The 13,904-nt window shown below is 29.1% G+C and overlaps 1 long non-coding RNA gene across 2 annotated transcripts; it reads left to right on the top strand.

Moving 5' to 3' along the window:
- Positions 1-8,012: 8,012 nt before the first annotated feature.
- Positions 8,013-11,259, top strand: LOC132804300 (uncharacterized). Of its 2 annotated transcripts, XR_009639433.1 has the most exons (5): positions 8,013-8,373; positions 8,839-8,877; positions 8,961-9,037; positions 10,852-10,941; positions 11,039-11,259. It is a non-coding gene; the product is annotated as an uncharacterized LOC132804300 (long non-coding RNA). The 2 variants fall into 2 exon arrangements; XR_009639432.1 differs by having other exon boundaries at positions 8,961-10,941.
- Positions 11,260-13,904: the final 2,645 nt, after the last annotated feature.

Genomic DNA, 13,904 nt, shown 5'->3' with positions numbered 1-13,904 from the left:
CTGTCGACTTTGGTTGAAATATTTGTCATGTTCGATTAATAATTTAAGAATAAGACGATAACATAGACATATATAGAGCACGTTGTTGCTGGGGGTGGGGTTAGGAAAATGGAAAATGGAAAATTGAAAATGGGAAAAAAAAAAATGAAAAATGAAAAAAAATGAAAAATGAAAAACAAGAGGAAGCCGCAGCTAGCTAGCCAGCGTTGGGACCGAGGAGGAGAAAGAGAGCTGTCAAATTTCAGTTCCCGAAAAATGAAACCTAGTGTTTGACATTTTGCTTTCAACTGCATTCTACTTTTTTCTGCGTGATGTGATTATTTAATAATATAGGTAATATTAATAAGTTTTTATTTTTCTCTTTGTCTTTTTACGTTTATGGTATTAAGTATTTGGCCTTGTTTGACTCCTATCCTCCCCCACATCCACACCCGGTGTTGTCTCATATATATTGTTCTATATCTGTGTGTGGGGATGGACACAAGACAGAGAACTGGCAGCGAACCAAAAGAAGCACATTCCACGAGGACATAAATATAAAGTAGCCCTCTGCCTCTCTGCCTCTGCCTAGCCCAGCCTCCTCGTTTCTTTCTTCCTTTCTTTTTCAATTTTAAACTTTCGTTCTTTATTTTTAATCTTCCAAGATACGATACAAAAACAATATGAAGATGATGCAGATACATGTACAGTGGTTAAATATGGCGTGTAAAAAGTTGGACGTCTTTTTGTTTCAGATCATCGAACTTTTTCTCTCCATCGGTTCTGACAAACTCACTAACTCCAACACGTGAGAGAGAGACAATTGAGAACCTCATTAACATCAGATGCCAACGTCTCAACCACAATACTTCTTTCACATTAAATTAAATTATTGATTTTTACTACTCCCCTTTCTTTATTTTATTTTTCTTTAGATTGTTTATTTATTTATTTTTTTTCTTTTTATTGTATTCTGCTTGAGGAAGAGATAAATCTGTAAATATATATTAAATAGATATCCGTGTTATATTTTATTTAAGTTAAAAAAAAAAGATAAAATTTTACTTCATCATATTTAAAATTATCTGCTTTTTAACATGAAAAGATAAAAGAAACCATTACAGTTGCCGAAAAACTAAACCCGGAACAAAAATAAAGGATAAAATGTTAAGAGTTGTCGTAAAATGATTGGTACCTATTATTTATTGTTATATTAATATTTTAATTTGTTATAAAGATATCTTTTATATATATATATATAAACCATAGGGGTTAATTTTTATGAAAATATAATAAAATAATATATATATATATATATATATATATATTTATGAAATATATAATTAATTATTTAAGATCGATATTCAATAGTAATATGTACATCAATTTTCCAATTTGTAACTATGGACAAGATTGTTGGATGAGTGTCATGTTAGAGTTTGAAAACGGAGGCAGGGCAGGTCACGTGAAAGAGAAACCCACGCACTTGAAGTTAAAGTTAAAAAATATTGATGGAGAAGCGATAATTTGTATTTGATAGGAAAAAGACGCAGGAGATTGTACCAAACATTCGAGCTTTATGCAACAAAACAACGATATCCATATAAACTTTACACATAGAGAAATTGGGAAACGGCTAACAGCATGGGCCAAATTCCTCCTCCTCTAAAACACTTCTTATACATATAATAACCAAATCATGCATGCCATTTTCCATTTGCCATCCATTCCAACTTCCAAGATTTCAGTCTCTGTCCTCAAATCCATCCACTATCTCTTCTCTTCCTATCTCTTTATTTCAAAATTTCGACAATTTCTCTTTTTCTGATTGATTGATGTTGCCGCACGTATGCTGCCCATTATACTCCATGCAAATAAACCATCAATTTGCACATCTATTTGCCCTTTGTTTATAAAAAAAATTCTCTCTCTCTCTCTCTCTCTCTCTCTCTCTCTCTCTCTCTCTCTCTCTCTCCCCGTAGCTCTTTTTCTATTTGGATGTAACTTGTAAGATTAACATTTCATTAATCTCATCATATATTTTTGGCTTTTAAAATTCAAAAGCTGATTCTGAAAATAATAAGATAATTTTTCGAAAGCACCTCAATTCCTAAACAAATTTCTGTGAAAAATTTAACAACTAAAATAACCATTCAAATAATTTAACCAGTAAAAAAAAAAAAAAAAAAAAAGATTCACAGAAGAAAAATAAGATGAAAGAGCAAGAAGAAGAATAAAATACAACTTTTTAACGTGATTCAATTGTCAAGGTAAAAGCTTGCATCCACCAGGCAGTAAGAAAGTTCAGATTTATTAATCTTTAAGAGGAAATATAGATTCAAGCTTAAAACAACTTATCAATGGCATTTCATTGCAAAAGCTAAATGGAGGATCATTCTTTTAAGACAACTCTCACAAAAAAGAATGCATAGCTAATCCCAGCTCTCACGCACACACCTCCCTGCATAGTGCATATATATATATATATATATAGATATAAACCTATACGCTAGCCACATGCCACTTCAGTTATTACATTTAAGCACCAAATTTGTCTCGAAGTCAGCAATACTAATGAAAAGACTTCAGTACTGAATACAATGAAAGAAGTGTCACATCATCACAATTCTTCACCTCATCTTACTTCCTTGCCATGCTGCCAATTCATCAGTTTTTCAACACTTTAGTTAGGCTCATGCAGAGCCTAAGCTTTCCTGTTAAAATGGACTTGGTCAACATGTCAGCTGGATTTTCTACACCAACAATCTTTTCCAAATCAGCTTCACCTTACTCAATTTATACCTCTGATGAAATGAATCCTCATCCCAGTATGCTTTAAGTTTTCTAAGTAAGCTTCATTATTAGCCAAAATGACTGAACTCTAATTATCACAATTCACAATGACACGATGTTGACCATTATCAAGTTCATTGACAGTTCCTTCGACCATAATGCTTCCACGATAGCTTCTTTTGCTGCAATATGCCCTGCCTCTATTCAGAGAGTGCAAAGACTGACTGCAGCTTAGCTTCCAAATAATAGCATTTTTCCAGTCCATGAAGTTATAACCTGTTAGAGAATTTTTCTTGTCTCCATCACCACCATAATCAACATCCACGTAACCCAATATATTTTCAGAGTTGTGTTTACTTCTGTATACAAAAATCAAACATTCTTAGTACCCTTCAAGTACCTGAGAATCCATTTCAGCGTGCTTTCCAATGAATTTTTCCAGACTTACTCATGTATGTACTTGCTACACTCACTACATGAGCTATATCCAGGCTTGTACAAACCTTCATATACACTATACAGCCTACTGCACTTGCATATAGAACATTTGCCATATCTTCCATCCCTTGTTGGTCCTTAGGACATTGAGCTACTGACATTTGAAATAAGGTGCTAAAGGTGTAAGAATTGATCTAACACCACTCATTCTGAACTTCTCAAGGACCTTTTCAATATTCTTTTCTTGGGAAATAAAGATTTCCTATCTTTAGCACCACTCATTCTGAACTTCTCAAGGACCTTTTCAATATTCTTTTCTTGTGAAATAAAGATTTCCGATCTCTTTCTGTTTCTTTGTATATTGGTCCTTAAAAATTTCTTGGCCTCACCAGGATCCTTCATTTCAAATTCAGATTTCATCAAACTCTTCAACTTCTCAATTTCAAGTTTATGCTTGAAAGCTATCAACATTCAGAAAATAACTCATGCATCAACATTATCTGATTCTTTTTTATTTTTCTTCGCAACTTTATTATTACATTCCCTTGGAGTGTGTCCTTCCTTCTTACGGTGATAACATCGAATCTTTCTTCTAGATTTAGATCTACCTTTACTTTGACCATCCCTTTTCTCGTAACCAAATTTAGTTCTACATCTGCCTCTCACACTCAGCCCTCACCTTCATTTTGGGACTTGTCACTTGTCCTTTTTTCAATATCCTTGGCTATCATGGCAGCTAACACTTTCTTCAGTTCTGAAGTCTGCCTACCATACTTCAAAGTGTCCACAAAGTGTTCATTTCCTCCTGGCAATGAATTTAAAAGTATGATAATTTGATTTTCATTAGAAACACTTTCCAAATATTGATATATACGGTAATAAAATAAAATTTCAAGGGATAGATTAATAATGATATTGACCTATAAGAACTATTGCAACATTTTATGGCTTACTTTTACAAAAAGTTTAGAACGTGAAATTAGGATTTGTAAAACATGCTCTGAAGTGTCAATGTTAGAGACAATTCCAATTACATCAAAAGTAGTGTAATATAATAAGGTGGGACACGATCTCATTAGATGAAACCTTTGTGTTAAATAACTAAAAATTGATAATTACATTATTATCAGTGCTCATAAACAACCGAAGTGTATCGTTTGAAGGAAATTGATAACTTCGTATTCAAAGAACTAGATAGGATGGTGATGAACTGATGATAATAACTTCATAATAAAAAAGCTTCACGAATTGCTTTATAAAATAAGAAGTATATAAATTCACCATTCGTCAAAATATTGCATTATACACAAAAAATCAAAACCTCCCCCCTCTATTAGCATTTTTCACTTCACCCTTCTATACTCTCCATGTATGCTCTCTTTAATTTTTCTTTTGTTCTTCCTTTTAATTGTACTTACATGAATAATTTTAATTAATGTAATACTATTTTTTTTTTTAATCCTCGATTTGTATTTTAAGTCTGTTTCTTTATTTTGTATTTTTTCTTAAAAAAATATAAATAGTTTTTTCTCGACTTCTAGAAAAAAACGTAAGTATATTTTAAAAATTATCTTTTTTTAGGGTATATTTTTCTTCGTAGTGTTGTGTTTCCCTATTAAGTTTTAGTATTAATTTTTGTATGTTTAAAATTCATCACTACAAAAAAAAGGGAATTAGCGACTAATTTTTTAGTGTCCAAAATTTTTCAGTCACTAAAAGAGTCCATGAGCAACCAAATTTTGGTTTCTAAATATTTGGTAGCTGATGTAGAGAAAATGTTGGTTAACCACTTTTAGCGACCAAATAATTGGTTACTGATGATCATATTTTATGACCAATAAATATTTGGTCACTAAAGGTGAGGGCAGGAATTTGTTCCCGCTTTTTTTTTTTTTTTTGTTTTTCGCAGAGAAGATCTTTCATTGACTAAAATATTTGGTCGCTGATAGCTGTCATCAATGACCAATGATTTGGTCAATGATAGTCTAAAACAATATCAATATTTGACTACATATCAGTAACCAATCGGATGGTTTTTAATATTTTAAATAATAGAAAAATTGAAAAAGAAAACATACAGGTAAAAACCTTTAATGACTATTTAAATTTGGTCATTGACAAATCGGTGACCAAATATTGATGGTTGAACCTTCCAACTACTAAAATAATAAATAGGTAAAAAATTTAAAATGTAGATAAATTAGAAAAAAATATATATATAAGCAGATATTATAATATTCGGTAACTTTTAGTTTTTAACTAATTGTATTTAAAATTATAATTGTAATTAAATATAAATCATAATCAAATAAGGTATTATAATAGTAAATATTTATAAATAAATAGTTTTGGTTCTTTTAAATGATTGTAATCGGAGAAAAGTTGTGGATGAAATAAAGTAGATAAATGAAAAGTATTTAAAACTAGGAGAAAAAAAGAAAATTGAACAAGCCAATGGGAGAGAGAGAAATTGAGGAGCACAATTAATCTTTTACGAGTAAAATAATAAATAGATTAAACAAAAATTGAATCCATGTGGGTCAGCTATTGATTTTTTTTTTTTGTTGGAATTATATAATAGTATTATATAAACTAAAGGAAGGGAAGAATTTAACTTTAACTTCAAATTACAATCTTAAGAGAAATCTTATCAAGGTTACAACATAGAAAAATAATCATATAATAAAAAATTATATGTACAAAAAATTCTTATTTATTGATAATATATCTTTTTTTATAACAAAAAAATTGAAATAAATAATTAGAATGGTTCAACTAGTTAAAAAGTAAAAACTAAAATTTTATAAGTAAAAAACGATTTAACATACTTATTATTTTATTATGATTATTATTAAAATGTACATAAATTAATATATATATATATATATATATATATATATATATATATATATATATATATATATATTTGATTTTGCTATGAATAGGATCAATTTCACTTCATGTGGTGAGAATCTAATATCAAATATCATTTTGAAATGGTCAATTTTGTATCAAAGCAGACAAATTCACTATATAAGCTTGTTGTATGATAGAGTATTTATTCTGGAACAAAATTGACTCTTTCAAAATAATGTCTGACTTCAAATTCTCATTTTATAGAATTAATAATAATGTTTGACTTCAAATTCTCATTTTATACAATTAATGGTCTATGGGAAAAAACAAAAAATATATATATGTGTATATATGTGTTTTATAATATATTTTTTTTACAATATGTATTTATAGCAGTTAAAATATTTTTATAAAAGTAGACTTATATCAAAACTTCATTTATCCATAACCATTGTTTATTGATATTTAAAAACATATAGTTCATTGAATTTTTACAGTATTTTTTAAAAAAAAAAATAATTTTATTTTAATATGTTACTAAATTTATATTAGTCTATTTATTATTTTTAAAAATTAAATTTTGAAAGGATCTATGAGTTTTCTTTTTTGAATATAAAATCTAAGAATTTTAAAAAAATACCTAACTTGACTATAAAGTGTTTACCACATGATTTGGCATATGACAATATTTAATTAGTTTACTTTTTAAATTAACTTATATATTTAAGGATCACTACTTATATTTAGGTTATATGAATATGTCAACAATATTATTATATTAAAACGTGTCATTCGCTAAATATATTTGGTTAACATTTTGATATATGTAGCAATACTGATAAAATTATAAACGTATATTTATATATATATATACAGTCTGTCTATGGTGTGGACCACAGTATTGGTGACGGTTTTTCATAGTATTGGTGACAATTTTCTAAGAAATCGTCATTAATACTATGAAAAACCGTCACTAATACTGCGGTCCTCATGCGGACTGTCCTCACCATAGAATTTCCGTATATATATATATATATGTAGTGTTCCCTTTTTTTCTTTTTTTTTTTAAGATATATATATATATATATATATATTTATATTTAAAGCATCTTCAATGGGAAATGTGAAATGCTACTAATGTGGCATAAAAATTGACATCTTCTAAAGCTAGATAGCATAAATATAAAGTTAATTTTAAAATTATTTTTCAACAGCAATATGTATAATGATATTAATGGCTATTAAGTAATTATATATATTTTATTAAGTTTTTTGTTTTTTGAAAAATATTGACTTTATAATGATTAACAAATCCTCCAAAAGTAGGGATCAACTTAGCAGTATCTATTTTTTCTTGGCACATCAGCTTGATTAGTTTGATATATTAAAAATAATCTAGAAATATATTGAGTAATTTAAGATGCTCTTAATATTATCAAATAATACTTAATTATTTTGTTGACATATATGGATAATTTTATATTTACAATAATCTCTCTTTAGTGAGTAACTAACTTATAAAGCCAACATAACTTGATACATTGGCAATTTTACATGTATTGATTAATTTTACCTTTTGTTTTATAAAAATGATTAATTTTCAGTTGACTAATTATATTTTTCATCCAATCTACTTCTGTAGTAGTTTTAACTCTTAAAATTTATTTAGAAATAAAATCCATAGTATCTATATGTAACTATAGATATCATAGATAAAAAAAAAAAAATTTGATATTTGTAATATTAACTATAAATGTTTTCACTTTATACATAATAAAACTTTTATTTTTAGATTTATTTTGATTTTTTTTTAAACCAAAATTTTATTTTGACCTTTGGCGGGAAGATTGCCGCCTATGATTTTTGGCCCATTAATTAATGAAAATATTTGGCCTTCGATCTTCCATCTTCGTTTTCCGCGTTCTTCTTCTTCTTTTGCGTTTTTCTTCTTTGATTTTTCATCTTCTGCGTTTTTCTTCTTCTTTTCCCTCGATCTTCCAGCTTCTTATTCTTCTTCTTCTTCTGCGTTTTTCTTCTTCTTTTTCTTCGATCTTCCAGCTTCTTCTTCTTCTTTAGCATTTTTCTTCTTTGTTTTCTTCGATCTTCTAGCATCTTCTTCTTCTTCTTCTTCTTCTTCGTTTTTCATGTGATTTCTTTACCTACAAAATTAGGGCTTTGATTTGTTTTTATGTGATTTCTTTATCTGCAAAATTAGGGCTTTAATCTACAAAATTAGGGCTTTGATTCACAAGGAAGAAGTCTTAATTTCAGAGGCTTAAACTAGATCTACAGCATCGAGTTTGGAAGGTAAATTTTCTATTTTTTTCGTCTACCTATCGTTGATGTGTTGCTTATGTGTTGGACGAAATACTTGTGTTGGCTAGCTTAATAGAAACCATTTTTTGAGTTGCTTGTGTCTGTTTCAGATGCTGCTTTGAGAATTCTGCGTATGTTTCTGATGTTGCTTTGAGCATTCTGCATATGTTTCTGATGTTGCTGCATTCTTTACAGAATACTTTGGAGTAATATTTCTTGATAAAATTTACCGACAATTGCATTTTTTTCCCCCATGATGAAATGATTTGTTTGTGCAATTGTGTAATTAAATCTCCTGGAGAACAACTTAACTGTAAACATTAACCATATTTTTACAAGTTTTTTGAGAAATCCTCACTTTTTTCTGTGGACTGCATTTCATAAGCCCTTTCCTAAAATCATTATTCTTAACTTTTGCTTGAAAATTTTATTACTTCCTCTTTGCAATTTTTACAGAGTAAAACAGTAGGCTCAGTAGGGGCCTCATCCGCACAGGTACCGTTCTTACATATCCATTGCATCATCTTCTACTTCTTATGTTATATGTGTGTTAACTATATTGTACCTATATTTGACAGCCTGCTCCTACAAATACACCTACAACTCCGCCCAATTCAAATTATACTGCTGCACCTGACACATGTGTTGAAGCACCGTGAGTTTACTTGAAAACCACCTTTTCAATTGTGTTTTTCTTTTTCTTTTTTCCAATTTGTATCTGGTCTTTGGATTAGCTAATATTATATCGGAGATATGTATTATCGTGTAGGCCCCCCTAGAGCACCACAGCTGCTTCAAACACTGCTGAATATGTTTTTGTATTTATAATGATTTTATATCACAAATTGTTCAAATGGTTTAGTGATGAAACTTGTTTTTGTCGAGAAAGTTAAGAGTTGAACCATCTTTAGTTGGACCCCCTCTGCTCTTGTTCTTTCCCTTTTACTCTTCTACTTCTGCTTCTTATCTCTCCACTTGCTCTTGTCTTCCCCTTCTACCTTGCCTTTACCCACCCTTTGTTTATTCTTCCTCCCTTTTTCTTCTGCTACATCTATTGTTTAGATATTATTATTATTATTATTATTTTTTAAATAATTAGTTCCTAGGCATATCATAATATGCCAAAAAGAGCTTTGGATGACTGTAAGGATTTAATGACAGTGAGTTTGAAAAGAGCTTTGGATGGAATAAGGGCTTGGAGAGGTTGGAATCAAGCTTAAACTAGGAAATTTGGATAGCGTCAGTTGCTATTTCCTCAGATGAATTAAACATGATGAACCGCGTAATGGAACACTTGAATGTGATATGTCATTGGCTCTATCTGAATTTTTGCAAATAATGTTTACAGATGTTTATTTGTTACAGTTTTGTGAGGCAAGAAAATGAAATTTTGTTAAAGTGATGTTAACATCTGATAATTCTCCTCTTCCACTTGTTTATTTTAATTAGAAAATATATAATCTGGATTCTGCATTATGTTGTTTAAGTGTTGCAATGATTGAAATGGTATTATATTTTTGTTTCAGCATACAAACAGATACATATGGTCAAGCTGTTTTTTTTTACTTTTTTTGTATTCAATCTCAGTTTTGTAGGTGAAAGGATTATGATTCTCTACATGATTTATTTGACAGTTTTTTTTTTTATTTTCATCCACATATAAGTCATTATGTAATTGGTTATACATTTGATCTAAACTCCAACTTTTAGATATATACTTTTTTTTACCATCTATTTGTTTTAGATATTTTTAGGTGGTATATTACATTATGACACCTTAGCATTCGTCACTTGGTTTAAAACATTAGCATTGAAATTTTATATATGTAGTGGGCATTAGCATTCACGCCCATGATCACCATATCTGCATGCTGCATATTAAACAATTTAGGGGTAATTTGAAACTAAATCTTATAAGAAATTATCTGAAAAAAAACATTTAAAAAAAAAATATAAATCCAGCTTTATCAATTTAAAAACTTCACCACTACCAGAATATGGAACAAAATGTCATCCATGAAACGGACAATTTATCTTTGCATTTCAATGCCCTGTTTGTCTCAAATTTTGATACATTGGTTTTGGCTTTTGAGGCTTAAATGAACCTTCTAAATGAGTTTGAACTCTTTTATTAAAGAGCTTAAAAAACCAAACCCAATGAAGTGTAGTTTCTCATGAATGACACGATTGTATAAGTAGAAATTGTTAACGAAGCATAATCAGGAAATTATCTGTAATGCAGTTTTTTCTTGCTGTCATAGTGTTTGTTTCTCTGCATATTAATCCTTGCTTTTCTTGCCATAATCATCTCTATTATCAGCCAAAAGAGGAAAGCTGCATAGCCTTCCCAAAGCCACTCCTTACATTGCCAAAATATTGTAAACTATGTCTCTAACTTGAGCAATATAGGAAGATGCTGTGAAGGGATAGGAGAGATGACAACTTTTCCTCTGTTCCTTCCTGTTGCAGATTGGTTTTCATTGTTCCTAAGGCATACGTTATGTTAAGTTGGTAGTGACTATTCATTTTTGGCATTTGGTGGTTTAAAATTCCATACAGGTTAAAAGTTGCACCTAGAATTTTATCTTGAAGTTATTTTAGCAAATTGTTATAGTAGGTTGGTTTTTATTTGATATTAGGTATTCCATTTTTTCAGTCAAGTTTCTAAAGAGCAAGACCATGTTTGATGCAACAAGTTCAATGCAACATTCGTCTCCCACTTACACCGTTGCTCACCGGCACCGTTGTTATTTTTAGTTGCACTTGTTTATATATTTTTATTTTCTTATATTGTACACATTTGAATCATTTTTTTAATTTTGCCATGACTATTATATGTATGTAATGACATTGTTATTTTATAAATAATATTTACAATTTGGCTATTATAAATTTTTTTTTAATTTGCTTTTATATATTATGTACTTTTGCACCAATAGTAATTAATAAATTTATTTTAAAAAATATAAACAACTAAATTAATTGGCTTTTAGTGATCAACTTTTAGTTGCTAAAAGTCTACATATTGGTTGCTAAATATAGGAGTGTTCAGTGACAATAGACTGGTTGCTGAGTATGTAGCACAGTGACCAATATTTGGTGATTAAAAATATTTCAAAATATGTAAAGACCATAAGTGATCAAGATCTTGGTCACTGTCAATAGGTTTTAGCGACGAAAGCATTTGGTTCCAAAATCTTACTTGTCAGTGACCATATTAATAGTCGCTAATAATTATGATGTTGGTCACTAATATGACTTTAGGATATCAAATTTTGATGAAATTGGTGATTTTTTTCTGAGTTTTAGGGACTAAAATTTGGTCTCTAAAAATTCAAAAGTTGGTCGTCAAAATTCAGAGTTTTAATGACCAAAATTTTTAGATACTAAAAACAATCCGTTACAACGTTTATGCGACCACCTAGTGACCATTGTTTTTTGGTTGCTAATTTACTTTAGGAACCAAAAAATCAATGTTTAACAACCAAAAGGGTGGTCGCTGAAAATGATTTTTTAGTAGTGCATCTGTGCTTTATGAATGAAGAAAGTCATCTGCTTTTTTTTTATTTTATTTTTTTTCACGTTTTTTTTTTTATTTTTTAAATTTTGTTCCTTTGTTTTTTATTTTCATTTTAATTAATGAGTAATTATCAATTCCAATTGCATTGTTTTATTTATATAAATGTGTTTATTTTTAAGCTATCAAGGACATTAATGGAATTTTATAAAATTAGGCATACCCATAGGCAATAATAAGAAAGAAACCAGAGGGTGAAGAGAAATTTGAAAGAAAATAGAGAGAAAATCTGAAGAGAAAGTAAAAAGAGAAAATCAACAGATAAAAACATACAATGAGAAAATAGAGCATAAATCAGGGAGAAAGAAAAAGTGAAGGGGGGGGGGGGAGTAAAGTGAGAAACTAAGGAGAGAAATTAAAGAGATGGAACAAATAGAAAGTAAAAAAATAAAACAAAGAGAGAAATTAAAAGACAAGGAAGAAATATAAATTAAATAGAGAAAACAACGCAAAATAAAAAGAAATTAGAGACAAAAAAGAAATGCAGAAAATAGATAGGAAACGTGGAAATGGGAAATTAAGAGAAACATTGAAGAGGGAATGTTGAGAGGAAAAGAAATGAGAGAAAGAAAGCAACACACCGCTCATACACACACATAGGAAGAAATGCCTTGGGCCAATTCGATCTCGAGCAGTCTCTTCTCCCTAACAACAACTTGTACAAACGATGCTCTTATATACAAATAATTTACATTAATCACTATGCGAACATAGCGATACCAAGATTTCAATGTAATAAAAAAATACGCAAAAAAACGTCGTTTAATAAGACAATAAACAATGCACTTTCCATGGTGTTGCTAAATACAAGAAAATTGAGATCTGGCTGAAGGCAAATAAAAACAAAAATAAGCGACACTGATTTTCGGCGTCGCTGAATATATGACTCAACAGCTTCGGCTTTGGTTGTTTTATTCATTGTTTTTTTTATTAGTTATTTGATTGTATTTCAATGATAGTTTAATTGATATTACAAGTTGCAATCCTAATAAATTACTTTTTTCCCTATATTTTGAAGGAATAGGCGACACATCAATAGCATAAAAAGTCACCAGACATTTCAAGTGACTCATTCATTGAAAAAGAGTTTCTATATTCGTACTTTACATTGCCAATACTCATAAACATTTTTAATAACGATGACGCATTTAATCAAAACAGTGTCGCCTGTTATTTCTTTTCCTTTTGTCCTTTAATTATTTTACATATTTAATTTATCTACAAATAAATACTGAAAATATTTCTTAATACGTGAAGGAATATTATTTTTTCTTAAATAATTTGCAAGTCTTTAAATTGTATTTTTATTTTTTCAAAAAAAAAAAGGAACAAATTAAAAAAAAAAGGGAAAAAGCGAAGCAATTCTCTATGATTGCGTCGCCTGTTATTTTTATGATTATTTTTATTGATGTTCTCTAATTATTTTGTTTTTCAGGTACAATTTATTTTCTGTTTAAATTTGTAAGTCTTTAAATTGTATTTTTGTCTTTAAAAAAAAGGAGAACAAACTAAAAAAAATTGGAACAGGCGACGCAATTCCCCCTGATTGCGTTGCCTATTGCCTTTTATAATTATTTTTATTGTTGCTCTCTAATTTTTTTGTTTCTCAAGTATAGTTTATTTTCTGCGTAAATTGATAAGTCTTTAAATTATATTTTGGTTTTTTTAAAAAACAGAACCAAATTAAAAAAAAATAAAATTGGAACAGGCGATGCAATTGCCATTGATTGCGTCACTTATTGCCTTTTAGGATTATTTTTATTGTTGTTCTCTAATTATTTTGTTTCTCAAGTACAATTTATTTTCTACTTAAATTTGCAAGTTTTTAAATTTTATTTTCTTTAAAAAAAAAATTTGAACAGGAGACGCAATTCCCCTGATTACATCGCCTGTTGCCTGATATGATTTATTTTATTGTTGTTCTTTAATTATTTTGTTTCACAAG

Source organism: Ziziphus jujuba, chromosome 6 (assembly GCF_031755915.1).
Source record: "Ziziphus jujuba cultivar Dongzao chromosome 6, ASM3175591v1".
NCBI classification, from domain to species: domain Eukaryota; kingdom Viridiplantae; phylum Streptophyta; class Magnoliopsida; order Rosales; family Rhamnaceae; genus Ziziphus; species Ziziphus jujuba.
The sequence above is the reverse complement of the archived record's forward strand: the minus strand, read 5'-3'. Positions and strand labels throughout refer to the sequence as shown.